The sequence below is a fragment of the Bactrocera dorsalis genome, chromosome 4 (assembly GCF_023373825.1).
Source record: "Bactrocera dorsalis isolate Fly_Bdor chromosome 4, ASM2337382v1, whole genome shotgun sequence".
NCBI lineage: Eukaryota > Metazoa > Arthropoda > Insecta > Diptera > Tephritidae > Bactrocera > Bactrocera dorsalis.
In genome coordinates this window covers 6,360,326-6,378,740 of record NC_064306.1, presented here as the reverse complement: position 1 = coordinate 6,378,740, position 18,415 = coordinate 6,360,326, and the positions used below count along the sequence as shown (strand labels likewise).

The 18,415-nt window shown below is 34.2% G+C and overlaps 1 protein-coding gene across 1 annotated transcript in view; it reads right to left on the bottom strand.

The window, feature by feature from the left end:
* LOC105232238 (voltage-dependent T-type calcium channel subunit alpha-1G) overlaps positions 1-18,415 on the bottom strand; it is a 227,316-nt gene that overhangs the window by 193,761 nt on the left and 15,140 nt on the right. Inside the window, exon 2 of the mRNA XM_049454459.1 lies at positions 36-98. The gene's annotated coding sequence lies outside the window, so the exon portion shown is untranslated. The remainder of the gene's footprint in view (positions 1-35; positions 99-18,415) is intronic.

Sequence of the window (18,415 nt, the reverse complement as noted above, 5' to 3'; positions counted from 1 at the left end):
TTACGAATATCAAAATTATATAATAGTCCGCTTACCTGTCGCTTGAAGTTACTGAGAGTTGCCGTTCCAGTGTTCTGAACTGACAGTTAGAGATGATTCTGTAAATAAAAACAAAGAAAAGACTCATAAATATTTCTTTATATGGACCTATAATATTTTTATATTTTTTAGTCTTATATACATAGCTTTTAGAAATCCTAGCTGGTAAAAACCTTAAATCTTAAAAAACGAAGTCAGTTTAAATGCAGTATATAACGGTATTGTTAGTAAATGTTCTTTCTTGACCATATCGAAAGGAAGAAAAAAGCGTTGCTCAAAAGTTGGTCTTTCAGGATTTGTCAATCTCGATGTTTAGGGTCATCTGGGAACTCTTTTATAAGACATATATGTAATAAACTTAGTTCAGGCCGCCATTTGGACCATGGATTAAAGGGTTCTAAAAGTTACACATCTTTTATAAAAAAAATATGTGTATCTCTGTACCAGAACCTCACTTGAATAATAAGATTTTGGTCTCATACTGTTAGCACTCCCTAATCGAATCCCACTTAAACGGGACTGTCGATAATCGAGTATGCCTTACCTGCTCAAGAGTCTCGGTTTCAAGAAAGCATCATTCCATGGATGGAACGGATCTATCGACAACCGTGTATGCCCAACTTGTTCGAGACTCTCAATTTCAAGAAAACATCGATCCTATGGATAGAACCACAGAATTACGAGCTGGTGGCCACGAAGTGGTGAAATATATGCTCAAGTAAGCGCTTACTGCAAGTTAGATACCTCCGAGGGGAGCAACATGCCTATCGCTCTCGTTAGAGCGTACAAACGTGAAGGACAGCCGCCGCTGGAATCTTCTCACTAAGTAAAAGCACAGTCATTTGTTGTTTGATTTCTTCAATTGTTTTTTAATATTTCATTGTTCGTGGAAGACAGTTGGATAGAGCTATTTGAGCATTAACATCCGGATCTATTTCGAATGTTCTAATATGCTAGTTTCCAGTCCATAAATCGTGTTCCCCCGTTTGTTTTTTTTAGTCATCAATCGGATTGCTTAAGTACCGTTAATTTGACCCCAACTATCCCAGACTTCTTTTCTTCAATCGACCTGAAGATCCTAACCCGGTTGTTGCCGTTTCTCCAGTTGCTTTCTCTTGTATGAAGGCTGTTTCTAAGAAGAAAGAAGATATTCTAAATTGTGTCAGCCACAAAGTTATTTTTAGAAGAAAGTCTACGTTTCCAGTACAACTTTTAGTTGAAACTCAGTTGAGATTTTGGTGGGTTCGGTGTAACTTTGTTTGATCTGAAAGTTTTGTTCAAGTGCAAGATCCAACATTCTTACAATCTGTTCGCTTGCTTCTAAACTTTTTTTAGTTGGACCCTATTGAGATATCCAATAATATATATCCTGAGGGATCTGTGCGTTGTTTTTCCTCTCTCCACGTGTCTAAAGGATTAAGTACTGAGAAATGTCCACCCTTCTTTACTGCCATACTTTTACAGCTGCAGCACTAATAGTTATATAAAAAGCTCGCATGACACTGACCACTACTTTCTTTAATCCCCGACAAGCTGTCATTACAAAGTTTGTCTTCATTTCCGTTCGGTTTAAAGATATTATTTTAAGTTTCTTTCCTCGTCTAAATGTCAGTTTCACGTTCGCGCCACGTACTTCACGCGCATAACGAATTTATTTTCATTAGCGCATTACCTCATTTCCGTGACGTTCGCTTTTTGGGTATGCCGCCACTCACTAGACTTATGTAATGGACTCCAGTGCCCGCAAAAACGCCGTTATTGCTCATTTTCAACTGTCACTGCCATTTGGAATGCCTTTTTGTTTCCCTTTCGCTGCACATTATTGTCACATTAAATGGCAATGGCACGACTAGGCGAGTTATCTCTTAGCTCGTTGAGACGCGCACAAATCGAGTTAAGACGCTACTGAGCGCCGAGCTGTTGCTGCGCCTCGACCACAAACAACAAAAAACGCACACAAACCTGTTGGACGGATGTGTAGCGCGAGTTTATAAATAAATAAATGCGCTAACAAAATGCGACCGACCGACTTGTCTATGCCAGCCGCACAGTTCGGTGGGCTACGTGCCTGTGCAGCGCCGCTGTCTATGTCCTTTTCTATTTGTGAGTTGATTTCCGGTGGAAGTAATCAGGCGATTTATCTCGTAGACAAGTTTTAGTCGAGAGCTCGTGAGCTCGCAAAGTTGGCTATGCAACCGACAACAACAAGCGCTGCAGTGGCATAAGCACACACTCGTGGGCTGCAAGAATGGCCGCGCTGATGGTTGCTTGTCTACTTGACAGTCTGAGCTGAAGACGCACTTCAGATTATGTGCGATATGATAGCAGCCAGTGTTCTCAGTATTTTTTATGGCTTGTATACAAGTATACAAGAAGGAAAGAGAAGGGTAGTGGGAGTAGAGCATAATTTTTGAAAAATATTGTATCGCAAAGTGTATATGATATACTGTAATTGGAAGCTTTAGAGCTGTTATATAATAATATTTAAAATTCTGACAATCAGCATTGATTTAAACTGTATAGCGGAGAGGTCAGAGCGAATAAAGTGATAGAAAGCAATTGTGATGATTACTCAAATACAAATTCGATTCTATTACAGTTGTTTACTGCCGACAACAGACTAATAATTTCTCGTATATCTTCTTTTTTCTGCAATTATTATTCTAATATTATTAATTATCAACAATCGTTAAATATCGATAATGTTTTATAGACTAACAATCGATAAATCTTGATAGTTATTTTTTTCTTAATTTATAATGATTTTGTGTATAATCCACAATCGATAAATATCGATAATGTGTTATAGACCAACAATCGATAAATAAAATCGATAAATATCGATAATGTTTTATAGACCCACAATCGATAATTTTTTCGATTGCAATTTTTTTCCAGTTTTCTGATTCTAAAGTTTTTTATATATAATCAACAATCGATAAACATGGATAATATTTTATGGAACAATAATCAAAAAATTTCGATAGTCATTGTCTTGAAAATTCGATATTCTTCTTAAGTAATTTCTGTTTCTGTCCTCACTAGACAGACCTGAAAAATGTTTATGCGCGGCGAGCTTCCTAGATCCTTATCAGAATTTAAATACAATTTTTCCGCGATTCCCAATTTTAGTTTTCTGTATAAATTTGCATTCATTTATCATCAGACCAGAGTATTTTGTATCGATAAAATAATAAATATTTTTATATATCAGCAATCGAAACGTGTCTACAGTAATTTCATTATAAATGAATTGTTTGAATTCATTTCACTTCAAATATCGATATTTTTCATAACGTTTTTTAATTTCTTATTCTAACTTCGATTTTTTTCAATAAAAACATCGATATTTTCGGATTTTTAAGTTTACCTGCATTAGTCTTCTAATATCGAAAACTTTTTCTCAATGAAAATTGAGTTTATTTATCGATTAATGAGCTTCATTAATCAATACAAGTTTCATTTGCTTTATTGAAATGATCTATTAAAGGATTTTTTTCCCAAGTTGTTACTGATATCGATAACGATATATTGTTTCGCTAACTATTTAAAGGAAAGTATCACGAAAAACATTCTTATGCTAACTTTATTTATTGCGATCGATAAATTTCTAAATTTTTTTTGCAAACGATTAATTTATAATCGACTAAAATATGAATTAATACGAAGTACCAAATTATTAATAAAAGTATTAATTTCAAAAAATTATCTTTTTATGCAAAATTTTTTTGTTAATCGATAAATTTCGATAATTGTTTCCAAAGGATTATTATATAATCGGCTAAAATATTTGTTATTATTAATATATTTATTTGAAATTTTTCATTTTTTATGCTAATTTTGTTATTCATAATCGATAAATTTCGATAATTTTTCCAAAATATCAATTAATACGATACTAAACATCTAATTATTATTAAAATATTATTTTCAAAAACTTCTTTTTTTTCAACTTTATTATTAATAATCGATAAATTTCGATAATTTTTGCCAAAAGATTAATTTTTAATCGACTTAAGTATCAATTATTATCATACCATCCATACCATAACATACAAAAATTTCTATTTTATTTTAACTTAATTATAATCGATAATTTTGTTATCGATTATTTTATAATCGTCAAAAGTATCGAGTAATCTGAAGAAAATATATTATTATCATTAATTCATCCATTTGTTTAAAATTGTCTATTCATTATTTATTATCGACTAATCGATTTTCATTTTATTTCCATTCGTTGTGGAAGAAACTTGAATCTAATAATTATGTATAAGTAATTTACGCATTTTACATTTAAGATCTCCTCTGCGAACTAGAAATTGCATAAGAAATTATTATATAAAAAAATAATTAGTGCCTTCAGCTCGTTACCAGGGACACTCAATTTCAAACCGTCTTTTCTACATACTAAAGACTTATTTTTAGCTAAAATTTATGATTTTTTTTAACTTCCTGCTAGTTTCTTATACCCTCAGCTATTGGTTTGGCTGTTTTTTATATTTTTTTCACTTTCTCCACACATTCTTATTTCTCGCTTGACGTTGTGCAGTAAAAAATCATTTGAAGCGTTCGCTCTTCTGTCAGATAAATGCTGGTAATACCCGGATTTTCCACTTCACACGCAACTAACAAGAAATGTACTCCTAGTTTTACGACCAAAGGAGATTAAAGTTAGCGATGTGCTTTGAGAAAGCATTGGCTAAGTTAAAAATATGAAAAGAAGAAAATAAAAGCTTAAATTTTTTCTGCAAAAGTAGTGAGTGAAGAGAAATTAATATAAAGAAGACACGAATAATTTTAAAATTTTGTTTTTAAAATGAAAAAAAAAAATTAAAAAATTATTGTTTGTTAATTTTAATAGCTAAAATTTTGCAACAAAAATAATTGAATTTAAAACGATTTCGGTTTTTGACAAAGTAATTGATTTAAATAATTAAATTTGTTAACATAAAATTGTAAAATTTTCCTACAATAAAATATTATATTAAAAAAAATTAGTAAAAATTAGAATTGTAAAGTTTTTCTATAATAAAATACCAAGTAAAAAAATTATTTAAACAAAATATACAGTTCAAAATTAGAATATTTGTTAGACACAGTAACTAAACTACTTTTTTTTTTATTAAATATACAAAATAAATATTGTCTCACCTTTATTTAGCAGCCTTATTGACCCACTCACCACCTACTCACTCAACACACCACACTACATACAGTATATACATATGTATGTACATATCTCACCTAAGCACTCGAGCATCAGCCACGAATCGATTGCGGCCAGTTGGCTGTTCGATTGATCAGTGAAACTACTCACTCCAGCACACCAAAGTGTGAGCCAAACAATGGAATTTTCGACAACGGTATTGTAAACAATCCGCTATTTTGAAAAACACATAGCAGCCGTGCGCTTATATATCTGTGGAATATACATACAAGCACATATGTATATATTGTACACAATAATTTTGGCCAAATGCGACTAATTGCAGGGCATAATGGGTATATAAATCCATTTAATCGCACTTAATAAACAGAGCTGGCTAGAAGGAAAAAAATATTGCGTGGTATGTATGTATGTATATACATATGTATTATACATATGTTTGCATGTAGTCTTGTATGCTGAAGAACATAAGGAGTATGACGGCAGAGGTTATATATATATTTATATACATATTTAACAATAACCAAAAAATAACATTGTATATATTGCTGGTCTGAATTTATTGTTGGACATAAAAGTTAAATACATACATTCGTATAAATTCGCAAGAATTCTTTTAAAGAAACGGCATTTATAAATTTCCTATGTAATTTCTTTTATTTAAATTTACATTGTTTACAAAATTGCACACATAATGGGTGATCGATTGCGGACTTCCCTACTTTTTAAAGAAAAAACACAGAAACTTCAAACTCAAATGGGGAATGTTTGTTATCATTCGAAGGAACATTTTTTGGCATTTATTTTTTGAAGATTATCTCTTTTAAATGTTAGCAGCGGCTACGACTCAGTTGGTCCAGCGGTTGAGTCCAATTTTCGATGACTCGTTCGAGCATTTCGACTGGCAACTGGCGCTTAAAAAGCGTGAAGTTTACCTAAGGACTGAATCGAAGCGAGATTGTCTACATAGACTTTAGACTTTACATACTCTCACGGAGAAAAGACTAACGGCGTGATATCACACGATGTTGGTGGCCAATCGACCAGCCAAAAATGTGAAATTATGTGCTTCTGAAAGTGTTCGCTCAATAAATCCATAAATCTTTTGTCAGATCATATTCTACAAAGAAGCTCATACATGGTGCTTATCAGTGTCTTCGTCGCCGTATTTAAATAGTCCGGCCGATAATCCATCGGCCCCGCCGATGTTCTTCAGACGGGTAATTTGCTATCTGCTTTCATTACTCTAACGAATATTTTCTTTCTCGCTTATTTTTTCTTTATTTGACAATTTGTAGAAAAAATTTTTCTCACAAGCATACATACATATTAATATTCAAATATCGCTGCATTTTCCTCAACTTCGAAACCAATCAAAAAGTTTATTTAAAACTAAAATAAAATTTAAATAAAAAAATTCAATTTCTCTGTTCAAAAATAATTTTTTTCTTGCCACAATTAATATTCAAATCAAATAAATTTGTTCAATAATAAAATTTTCGTGTAAACACCTGTTAATCACCGCACAAACAAAACACAACTCAACTTTATGTTATCGATTATCGATACTTAAGTCAGCTGTCAGCACTTGTTATTTTATTAATATTTTCATTATTTATTGAATTTTTGAACATAATTGATTTTATTTATTTTTTACAAATATTTAACATAATCAATCAACGTCAATTACTAGCTTTATGGCATAGATTTAGTAGCAACATTAATTTTCATAGCGCAACAGCAGCGACAGGAGACAGGCTGTAGCGACTAAGCGAAGTTTTTAACATAATCTAGGGCAATAAGGCAGTTGTGCCAACGAAATTGGGCACAAAATAAATATTTCCAAGAAAATTGTTGACAATTCATATAATTAATTTTTTTTTTCTTTGTTTTTGTGTATAAAGAAATATATAACGCAGTATTTATACATTTTTAAGCGATGGCGGAAATGTGCATGCATTTAAATACAATGCATATTTTTTATTACTGCCTACATATTTGCCGCACATCAAAGTGAAAAACGCCTGCCACGCCGCCAGTGTCCGCCAAAAGTATTTTAATTAAAACTCAAACCATTGCGCGCTCATCAAATTAAGTGTCGTGACAATTGCGCTATTAAAATGGCTTGTGCGCCGTTTGAAGTGTTGACAAAATTGTCAACACACTCACCCATTTGTCAACTGGCAACAAATGACAAGAAAACGTGTAAAATGAAATAAAAATAACAAGGAAATTGACAATATTCATTCGCATGCTCGTTTAACCAGCTGGCGGCCGGCGCTTGTCGCTTGCCGCTCAAAAGCCATTTAAACAGCCGCGCACTGCCTATAAACGACTATGGGCATATTTATGTTTGTACACATTTGTTTGCTGTTTTATGCTACATTTCTTTTTGTTTTTTGTTTATTTTTGGTTTTGTTACTTTTTTTGACTTGCATGTGGCAATAATATTTTTTAGTGTTACGGCCGCCTCCCCGCCAATTATATTTTGAGTGAATATTTGCATGTCTAGCGCACATTTGCAGGCATTCAAAATGGAAGTGATATTTTAATTGGTGTGTTTGACTGGCGGCAAGTGTGGGGAGTGTGTGTGGTGAGGGTGGAAATATGTAGCTGAAATCGCGTGAGCCCTAAAAATAAATATCACTTGCAGAATAATGGAAATAATTAGTGTTTATTAGACTTTGAGGCATAACACTACGACACAATCTGTTCATAAATTATTTGAGGTGCGATAAGAGAAAGGAAAAAAATTGTGTTAAGTTTATATATGAACTTTTTAAGTTTCAAGGAAGTTGTCGTCATGAAATATGTGCTGAAATATAGTACAGTTAGAGAATTTCAAGTATATATGTTATAGAAAATGAGTTTATGGTTTCCAAGCTTCAAGTCTTAATCGATATATTTTTTTGATTTGAATGGGTCGAGCGTAATACTCTTTTCGATGTATTTTATACACCTATAACAGGGTCGGTCATAAGAAATATATTTATATATTTTAAACGAATTATTTATATAATTTTTATAATTATATACATTTTAACTGAAAAGTTTGATCCATTTCATAACTTATGTACATACATATATGTATATATATATTAATACATTTTTTATACATTTTTCGATATATAACACACATATCTAAGAATCATAAATGAGTTCTGTTTATGTTGAGTATATATTTTAACCAAAAAGTGTACTAAGCTCGACCCTTCCAAATATTAGACGTTATATTAATCGATTTTTCGATACATAACACACATATCTAAGAGCAGCAATAAATAAATTTTAAGTTGCAGAATAATATAATATAATAAATCTCCCAAAGAGTACTGAGATTCACCTCTTCAAATACTAATAGATGTATTTATCAAGTTATCGATATATATACACCCGTTTGACAGTTTAGGCTGAGACCAAAAGCAAGCTCCCGTTTTCTCTTCTCGAAGAGAACAAAAATTATACTTAACATATACATATATTGTCATATCAGTAATGGTTCAAGTTTTTAGTTTCATAAAATAGACCATAAATAATCAAAACCAAAAATGTGGCAATCGATCTTCGATATACATATATTCTAAATGTATGTATTTTTCCAGAATTTGGTCTATCAATATTTAATTTAATTAACTTTGACTCTTCAAAACCAGCAACCTTGACACTAACTAACTGATGCGCCTAAAATAACTCATATTTCAACACACAAACAGGACACTTGCACTTGGACTTGACTGTGACCCACAAACTCGTGCTTTGCCACACTTGAGTCTAACCTCACTTTTCCATAAATTAATTCTAAATTTACTTTGTAGCTGGCTTTCTCTCAAGAGCGCATTTTTTTAACTTAAATATTTCATTGTCATTCAGAGACACACATATGCCTAGTTAATGCCCTTCTTAAAACTGCTCTCCGTCGCTTGCTCTCTTCAACAAGCGCCCTGTTGACATTTGTCATCAGCTTAGCGTGTGTATGTGTGTGTGTGCGGTTAAGTGAACTTAAGTAGAGCAGCTAGTTGAAATATGCAAATCAAGTGGAAATGCGGCAAGTCAAAATGTCATAGAGTTGCATTTTAATTACGTGAGGCAGAATGCTAAAGTGATTAAAACGTAATGAAATTTCGACGATATACATACGTTATACGTTAGGGAAACTGTTTTGCCTTTCACTTAAAGGAGGTTTTTAACTTGGAAGGTTGTTGGTAGCGCTCTCTATTTTTAAGTAGCAAGCTATTCGAAAATTTTGAACCAGTTTTTCTTTACAAAAGTACGACCTTCTTCCAAGGTGTATGTAGGCTTTTATACTCACATAGATGGAGGTGGTCAGAGAGTTCTACGATGAAGCGCTTTGAAGACTCGATTTGAATAGACTTCAGATGCCACTCCACACTTTCGTATATTTATAATATTTTCCTTAAATATCTCTAACTTTTTCTAGCCCACTTTGAACTAAGAATATTTGGTCTGGTGGCTGAATACCACAAAAACGATAAGGAGACCGAAACATCGTTCATTGGCTGAGAGACCCTAACCTAAAAATCAATGACTCCGAACTTTGTATTGCAGACTTTAAAGAACAAACAGAAACCTTTCCTTTTAATAATCTTGGTCCATAATTAGTAAACAAGTTTAGTCTATTTGACATTCCAGAAGTGTTCTTGGATATCTAATAAGCTTTCAGAGTTCATTTCTTATAATATTCGGAAACTTAGTCACCTGGTAGAGAGAGCAAGAATTATTGTTGGATATTCTATAACTAGCCTTCGGAGCTCTTTTATTATACCATTTGAAAACTTAGACACTTGTTCAAGAGAGCTTAAAACACATATTTGGTATTCCCGAAATGTTCTTAACTATCTACAAAAGCCTCCTGAGTCTGGGGAGAGGGAGCTTAGAACACATGTTCTCAGCTATCTACAAAGCCTTCTGAGTATGAGGACAGGGAGCTTAGAACACATATTTGATATTCCAGAAATGTTCTTAAAGCCTCGAGTCTAGGAAGAGGGAGCTTAGAACACATATCATATTTGGTATTCCAGACCTGCTCTCAGCTATCTACAAAGCCTTCTGAGTCTGAGTAGAGTGTGCTTAGAACACATATTTGGTATTCCAGACCTGTTCTCAGCTATCTACAAAGCCTTCTGAGTCTGAGTAGAGGGTGCTTAGAACACATATTTGGTATTCCAAACCTGTTCTAGGAAGCCATTTGAGCTCATTTATTTCGCCATTTGGAAACTTAAACACCCGGTGTAGAGAGAGTAGAACACAGATTTGGCATTCCAGAACTGCAGTCAGTTATCTATAAAACCTTCAGCTTACCTTTAGGAAACTTAGTTCCTTGATCGAGAGTTCCAACACTAGTAAGAATGTCCGACGGTACTCAGTCTCACTTCAAATTGTTTTCTTTCTAAATTCTCTCTCTTTCTTTACCTATCTCCATCTGTATCTCTCTCCATCACATCTCGTTCATCTCGTCAGTTCTTATATGTTACTGTCCACTTCATGTTTGGATATGTCCACTTCTAAAGACAATGTTGTTACTGGATATAGTCATGTGCCAATAATTATGATCAAGCAAAACCTCTAAATTTTCCTTGCGGCTTTAAGTGATCATTATGTTCAGCTTTTTTGTCGGTACTTCGAATATTTTTTCTGATCTACTCTCCGTGTGAAAGTTAGAGAATAACGCGAACCGGTCTTTATGCAAACGTAGACACACAAGGATTGACATAATCGTACTGTAATCAATTTGACTGGTCTCCTGTGTGGTTCAGAATAATGCGAAAGACGTTATCAGCAGTTCTCAAAAATGTTTCTCTACCGTATAGAGAGATTTTATCAGACTTTTTCCTAACCCAAGATTTCCGGACTGAAGCTACCGATTTGACCTAGTTCTCAGGGATTTTACGCGACCGTATAGAGAGATCTTTATCAGACTTTTTCCTAATCCAAGATTTCCGGACTGAAGCTTCTGATTAAGTCTAGTTTTCAGGGATTTTTCTCGACCGTATAGAGAGATTTCAGCAGACTTTTTCCTAGCCCAAGATTTCCGGACTGAAGCTACTGATTGGGTCTAGTTCTCAGGGATTTTTCTCGACCGTATAGATAGAAGTTTATCAGCCTTTTTTCCTTCCAACGTTTCCTCGGCCTGAAGCTACTTATTGGTTTTAGCTCGGCTCTACCCTTAGTAACTTGATGAATCCAAGTTGCAATATAATGTCCTTAATGAGAAAACAGAACACCAGCGAAGGCACATTTCGCACCTAATTCGCGGCCCCTGCGCCTCACAACTCATACTGTTTATCTCGAGCGTTTTATTTCAATTTCATTAACCTTATTTAATTATTTATTTTGGCGTATGGAGACAATGATAATAATTAAAACTCAACAAAAGCGCAATAAAAGCAACAAAGCAATAAAAGTCAAAATGTAATGGCGCCAAGTAACTAAACAGGAGTAACCAAGTCAACAAAAGGAAGGAAGGAAGGAAGTAAGGTAGATAAACCACTTCGAAGCGCGAAGGGAAGAAGTGACCAAAAGCTGGGTTGGAAAGGGAGGGTGTCAGAGAAAGTAGTAAAAAGACAGCCGCAGAGCAAACAATAAACCTAATGACTCAGCTATCAATAACAATAACAAGAACAACAACATGTATATATATAATAAAGTATGTGGGAATATGTTACTTTTGCTGCGGCACCCAAACACTCCACGATTTGCTGCGTCGTCGAAAAATTTATGACATTTCACAACTCTCCAGCGTCCGCGTAATGAGTGGTTTATCGGTTTTTGTTGCTATAACGGCATTAAATATTGTTAATTGGCGACAATGCGTCGGTATTTATGCGCCTTTTCGATATTTCAAGTTACTAGTTGAATTTTATTGGCCCACCTTGGTCCATGCAAGCGGGTGGACGCTGTCTGCGCAAAGTTTTATGGTCATAAATTCATTATTTACTACTTTCATCCTAGGACACATGAATTTTAATGGCGGTCCAAAGTAAAGTTGCGTCTTACTGTTGCGTACCGGTGACTGGTCGAGTCAATTCGCAACTTTTTATGACTTTAGTTTATTAATATTTTCGGTTTTGTTTATTATTAATACTTTCCCTCCTAGCGCTCTAAAATAATTATATGTCTTTTCTTAAATTAGTTGAACCTGCTGATGGCGCACATTTCTATTTCAAGGACATTTTACACTTATCGCATGTCCTTGCCCACTTACTCTACGCTGCCATCTCCCTCATACGCCGTCCTCTCCTGCCGCTCACCTGTTTTCTTCAATATTTCAGTTTCCACTACCAAGTTTTTTTCTCCTGTCACTTGTGTCCTTACTGCCGACCTTGCTACTTGCTTATCCTTATCCTTGCTGCCTGCCGCCTTCCACGTTATCCTTGCGCTTGTCATGTCATCTGTTTATTTTTGGCAAATCGCAAGCATTTGAATTATTTATTAACTCCTGTAAACTTTGTTGGCGGTTAAAAGTTGCTTGCTACATTTTTGAAAAGTTTCCTTACCGTGGCAATCGTTTTTCTTTTGGTGGTTGGGGAAATTATTATACAACATCTGATGGATTTTTTATCAATATGTTAGGAATATACTTATGTATATACATTATAACATTATTTTTTATTTATTTGTGTAAATGAGTTGGCAATTCTGAGAATTCTTGGTAATAAGGAAACGTCAAGGCTACAGAGCAGTCATGCATTTAGCTAATTACACAACGAACTCAGTGAGTTGAGAGATCTTTCAGGGGGTGCTCTCATATACTTATGTCTGTATAACCTATTATTAACCAATCTTTAATTAGGTTAAAGAATGTGGTATGTTGTTTTGAACTTGTACCCGGCAGCTCAACGAGCTACCAAATAGATGTATCAAGTTTCAAATGGAGGTCTATGACAGACTAAAGACTAACTTATTTGAAGGTCGGTCCTAAGACGGAGGAGACAGAAATATGAGCGAGCTTCAGAGACGCTAAAAAAATGGGCTGGGATTCATAAAGCAGTGATGTGTAGTGGGATATCGATCAATAAAAAGGTCATACAGATACAAGTTAATGTAGTTCAGCCTTCAAGAGGAAAATTATGGAGCTTATGTACAGCACAGATTGATGTTATATGTTCAGTATTTAGCCTCCTTTCTTTATATCTAGGCTGTGAACAATAAATCAGGGATGTAGACAGAGATATCGGTCAATAAAAGCTCATTCAGTCACATGCTAATGCAGTTTTGCCTTGGAGAGGAAAGGCACGGAGCTTAGAGTAAAGTTCAACCTGCTAGGACTCAATTTTTGATATCTCTGTATTATAACTCACAATACCACCGACACATTATGATCCGCAATAAACATACAATGTCTGCCTGAGCTGATTTTCCGATTCACCAATCGATCCCTCTTTAAAACAACCGGTTATGGTCCATAAAAAGCATTGTATAAGTGTGGATATTCAAGGCGGAAAACAGTCAGGCTCTTCGTAACTAAAGGGTGATTTTTTAAGAGCTTGATAACTTTTTTTTAAAAAAAAAAACGCATAAAATTTGCAAAATCTCATCGGTTCTTTATTTGAAACGTTAGATTGGTTCATGACATTTACTTTTTGAAGATAATTTCATTTAAATGTTGACCGCGGCTGCGTCTTAGGTGGTCCATTTGGAAAGTCCAATTTTGGGCAACTTTTTCGAGCATTTCGGCCGGAATAGCCCGAATTTCTTCGGAAATGTTGTCTTCCAAAGCTGGAATAGTTGCTGGCTTATTTCTGTAGACTTGACGTAGCCCCACAAAAAATAGTCTAAAGGCGTTAAATCGCATGATCTTGGTGGCCAACTTACGGGTCCATTTCTTGAGATGAATTGTTGTCCGAAGTTTTCCCTCAAAATGGCCATAGAATCGCGAGCTGTGTGGCATGTAGCGCCATCTTGTTGAAACCACATGTCAACCAAGTTCAGTTCTTCCATTTTTGGCAACAAAAAGTTTGTTAGCATCGAACGATAGCGATCGCCATTCACCGTAACGTTGCGTCCAACAGCATCTTTGAAAAAATACGGTCCAATGATTCCACCAGCGTACAAACCACACCAAACAGTGCATTTTTCGGGATGCATGGGCAGTTCTTGAACGGCTTCTGGTTGCTCTTCACCCCAAATGCGGCAATTTTGCTTATTTACGTAGCCATTCAACCAGAAATGAGCCTCATCGCTGAACAAAACACGCGCGCGAAACACATTTCGAACCGAACACTGATTTTGGTAATAAAATTCAATGATTTGCAAGCGTTGCTCGTTAGTAAGTCTATTCATGATGAAATGTCAAAGCATACTGAGCATCTTTCTCTTTGACACCATGTCTGAAATCCCACGTGATCTGTCAAATACTAATGCATGAAAATCCTAACCTCAAAAAAATCACCCGTTATAATTAATATAAGTACTGAGGGAAGGAGTCAAAAGAATCACAAGCTCCTTCTGAGTTCATATGAGATCTCTGACCGACTGATCCCACATGGAAATAGTAAGAAAATATGGGTTTCCAAAAAAGGCATATATTTTTCCCACTTAGAATACTGGCCACAGAAATTTGACTTTCAATGATTTTGAAACTGAAACACGGAATATTTTTAGGAAAGTGTACTTGAAATTTATGGAAACGAGTTGGAACAGATCGTGACTAAGGCAAGCAGAAGAGTTATAGCTCATTCTGAACTCTTGTGGGATGGCTTTCGAAAGGGAACTCCAAGACCATAACTGTCATCAATATTGGTTCACGTGTGCGCGCTGTCAATTTGACCGAAGCCTTCGGATCTCTGGCTGTCTGATACTATCCACATTAAATCTATCTACCTTAAATCCATCCAGAAACTGCTATCACAATTTGGTTGCATTGAGGAAAGAAAACATACATATATTTCTCCCACCTAGATTACAGGCCACAGAAAAATAGAAGATCTGATGAGCTTACTATAAAAATTTTGGAAAACTCTTTAAAAAGCCGAAAATGAAGCTCGGATGTATGATGTAAACCACATTAGAAATTTATGAAGAAAAGTCTGAATAGTTGGTGGCTGATATAACGATAAGCTCAGCATATATTTCTCCCAAAATTTGAATATAAATCCATATATATATATGTATGTATCCTCGGAACCATTTGAAGAGATTTGCACTGAAAGTCAAAAAAACTGGTGGCAGCTGGGAGAATCTCAAGAATTGGAGTTATTTAAGCTAAAGCAAATTCGAAGTACTATAACAACAATTGAAGGATATAGCTACTTTGAGGGGAATTCAGAGGCTCTTGCATGAATATTTGTTTCCGACTCGGAATCATTTTAAGAGATCTGCATTGAAAGTGGCTCTTGCATGAATATTTGTTTCCGACTCGGAATCATTTTAAGAGATCTGCATTGAAAGTGCTCAAATTTAATGGCAGTTGGGATAATCTCAAGAATTGGAGTTGTTTAAAGAGAAATCAGAGGCTGTTGAAGAAATATTTGTTCCTAAAAATAGTGAACTTGAAGGAGCTCAAAATTTTTTATCAGACTACATGAGAAAAGTTTCTTGGGGGTCCATGTCTCTGATGTATTTTGTAATGCGAACCATAGGACAGTGTTCGAGGGAACTATTTAACCAGGAATCACAGGAAATGTATCATTCTATCGCTGATAAGGCTTGCTAAAGTCAATAAGCATAGCAGCGGTGTAAGACAACTCGGATCTAAGAAAATGTGTTGAGTTCATTCAAAACGAGTTGGACCAGGAAACACAGGATATGTCTCATTACATACCCGAAAAAGTAAAATCAATAAGCATAGCAGCTGTGTAAGACAACACGGATCTAAGAAAGTGTGTTGAGTTAATTAAAAAACGGTTCAGAATCTCCGATAACATCTGAGTTCTTTCTCTATTAAATCATCCAATATCTGCATGCATTATAAACCGTTATAAATTTTCGCTACTCAGTCAACATCTTTACCCTACTATCTCGTCAAGGCAATCTTAATTAACATCTGCTACAGAAACCATTTAATTGAATTCGAAAATAAAATACGATAAAAATAAATCGAAGGATATCGTCGAAAGATAAACAAACTGTGACGACAGTCAGACGAAGATATGAAGTATTAAAATAGATTAATAAAATACCAAAGAAATTGGGAAGCAAAATATTTTCTTTTTTTGTTTTGCTTGCTGGCATTATAAGCGGCAAAAAAGTAACGGAATTCTTGAAATTATTCAATTGAAATAATTTGGAAATTGAATTTGCAACGCATTTGCATTTCAGCGGCATGCCAACACGGAGCTAAGCATCGCTGCCCAACATACATCCGCCACGTCCCGCCGCTCGCTTACACGCGTTACAGCCACAAGCCGCGCTGACTGCTGCAGTCAATTGGAAGTGACTGCCTGTCATACATACATACATACAATAAATCGACAAACTAATAACGGCACAAATATTTGAATTTGGCAACAGTTGCCGATCGGACTGAGCGCGCGCAGCCAACATCACTCCCCTACCCCTGTATTCCACTTCATTGGGTTATTGTGTTTAAATATTATTTTTCTCAATGCGCTCTGCTTAACTCAATACAGTTGCTTTGTTGTTGTTATTGCTTTAATAACCACAATTCGCGCGTGCACAAAAGGTTCAGGGCGGCAGCAAGGGCGGCATGCACAATAATGCTGTGCAAAAAATCAATTCAACTCAATTGCTGCTTTTCAATTGTTTGACTGAATTTTAATTTCAATTTTCATTTTTGCTTACAATTTTGAATTAAATTTTTCTTTTCCTGCTTTTTGTGCGCTGTTTTGCAAACGGAAATTTTGATTAGAAATTTTACTCGTCGTTGGTTGACCTTTAACCTGGGCCATATATTTGTGTATACATATGTATATACTTAAATACATACATATAATATAACAATACATGCATATAAACCTACATACATACATACACACTTTCATACATACAAATATCTCTGTATGCTCATTCAGCTGTTTATAAATCTATTTACGGCAGAGGAAGTTGTATATTTGGCAAATTTTTCTAGTGAAAAAGCACTTTTGAAAAGGTATACATTTTCAGTTTAAATCGCACAATGTTAGGAATTTGTAAAAATTATAGTTCTAAAATTAGTTTACCCAACTTTTTTACAAACTTTTTAATTTTAACCCAAGTTTAAGGCAGTTTAATTTTTAAGTCAAAAGTTTTATACCAGTTTATACCAAATATTGATTGCATTTATTTAAGCTGGAAAATGCTTATTTGACTGTTTTTATATTTCCCTAACTCGAAAGCTTACAAAAGCAACCCAAATAATTTAGACCAGTTTACACCAATTCAAAAAATAAATATAAATGTACCTAAAAATACCTTAAACCATACCTTTAATTAAATTAAATGGAAGTTTTGACATAAATTTTTTATACCAGTTTATGTTATACCATTCTCTGTTGCATTTGATTATGCCAGACATTGCTCATTTGACTATTATAATATTTTTTACTCCAAACGCTTGAAAAAACCAAACAAAATAATAGATCAAGTTATACAAGTTTCAAAAATAAGTATAATTACTTAAATATGTATGTATGTATGTACATATGTACTTCAAACGCTTACAAAAGCCACCAAAATAATTTACTTCAAGTTATAGCAATTCCCAAAATAAGTATAATTACCTAAAAATACTCCAAAAGCTTACGAAAGCCATTAAAATAATTCAGACCAGTTTATACCAGTTTCAAAAATAAGTATAATAACCGAAAAATACTTCAAAACCTTTAAAAAACAACCAAAATCATTCAGATCAACTTATACCTGTTTCAAAAGTAACTATAATTACCTAAAAATACTCCAAAAACTTACAAAAATAACAAAATTATAATAACTCAATCCAGTTTATACCAGTTTGAAAAGTAAATATAATTAACTAAAAATACTCTTAGCGATGTTCTCAGGCAAACGAAGTACAATTTTTTGAATAAAATGTTTTTACCAGTTTATACCATATACATTTATGCACATTTGAAACGGAAATTTTGCAACTTAAGAGAGTTTTGGTGCCATCTTAGGGTTTTAAACGCTTTTTTGAAGTAATCTTTCTATTTGTTTGCATTAATAAATGTTTAAAAAAATTAGACCAGTTTATACCAATATTTTTAAAACTTTATTTAATAAATATCCACTCATTTCTTACCCTTATTAAAC